Here is a 1570-nt window from a genome sequence, read left to right as displayed (position 1 = left end):
AATTCTTAGTGGCTTCAGAAGCCTGATTGTTATAGGCGAATTCGGCAGTTGGGAGTAATGTACTCCAGTCTTCCACACGTTTATCAGTATAAATACGAAGATATTGCTCTAGCGACTGATTTGTTCTTTCAGTTTGACCATCGGTCTCCGGATGATATGCGGATGACATTGTTGATTGTATTCCGAGGAGTTTGCATACTTCCTGAAATAATGCGCTTGCAAACTGAGTACCTCTATCTGAGATAATCTGTCTCGGAAGACCATGCTGTGTCCATACCCTTTCATAGAAAGTACGGGCAAGGTCTGATGCTGAGAACTCATTGGTGATTGCAAAGAAATGTGCTCGTTTGGTCAAACGATCGACAACTACCATAATTGCGTTGAATCCATGGGATTCTGGTAATTGAGTGATTAAGTCAACAGAGACAATTTCCCAATGTTCTGTTGGAACCTCATTTGGCTGTAATTCTCCGTATTTTGGCTGATTGATGTTCTTGTTGCGTTGACAAAGGTCGCAAGAACCAACATACTTTTTGATGTAAGTGGACATTGCTGGCTACCAGTAGTTACGAGATAGCATCTCATATGTCTTCCATCTTCCAGGATGACCTGCACTGGCAGCTTCATGATGATGCTGGACGATTTCTCGTCTAAGTGATTCCTTATTATCTGCTTTCGGCACATAGACTTTGCCTCGGTATAGTAATATCCCACTTTCGAAGTTCCAGTCTTCGAGTCCTTTTGAGAACTCTCGTTGTCCTTTCTTGAGTAGGTCTTGATATGATTTGTTCACATTGTCGTCTTGTAACGCCTCCTTGATCTTGTCCACCAAATCATGATCTGTGACGACTGCAAGATGGGTATGTTGAATAGCTTTAATCGCGAAATATTCCGGTTTGAGCAGAGTTTTGTCGGAATTATCGAGATTTACCCCCTCTTCATGATCTGGCCTCCTGGACAGAGGATCGGCGCGATGCATTGATTTCCCTGGTTTGTGATGTAGTTGGATGTTGAACCGTGTAAGATATAACGACCATCGAGCTTGCCGTCTCGTCAGCTTTTGTGCTGATTTGAAATAGGTTAAGTTCTGGTGATCGGACCATATTTCGACTGGGAGCGGATGACCTTCGAGATGTTGTCGGTATTCTTCCAACGCTCGAATGATTGCGAGCATCTCTTTGTCATAGATTTCATAGTTCCACTCCGCCTCATTGAGGCTTTTCGAATAGAATGCGATTGGATGCCACAACTCATCGTCTTTGAGTTGTTCGAGGCATGCGCCAGTGGCAAAATCGCTGGAATCTGTTTCTAACTGGAATGGATGTGTATCATCCGGTAATGCCAGAATTGGAGCTGTCGTAAAAGCTTTCTTGAGAGCATCAAATGATTGTTGTTGCTCTTCGCTCCATACCCATTTCTGATCCTTTCGTGTAAGGATATTGAGTGGTCGAGACTTTTTGGCAAATCCTTCAATGAATCGACGATAGAAATTTGCGAACCCCAGAAAAGCTTGGACTTGCTTAACCTTCTTGGGCTCAGGCCAGTCGAGTACACCTGCGACCTTTTGAGG

Source organism: Laetiporus sulphureus (genome assembly GCF_001632365.1).
Source record: "Laetiporus sulphureus 93-53 unplaced genomic scaffold LAESUscaffold_49, whole genome shotgun sequence".
Classification (NCBI taxonomy): domain Eukaryota; kingdom Fungi; phylum Basidiomycota; class Agaricomycetes; order Polyporales; family Laetiporaceae; genus Laetiporus; species Laetiporus sulphureus.
The sequence above is the reverse complement of the archived record's forward strand: the minus strand, read 5'-3'. Positions refer to the sequence as shown.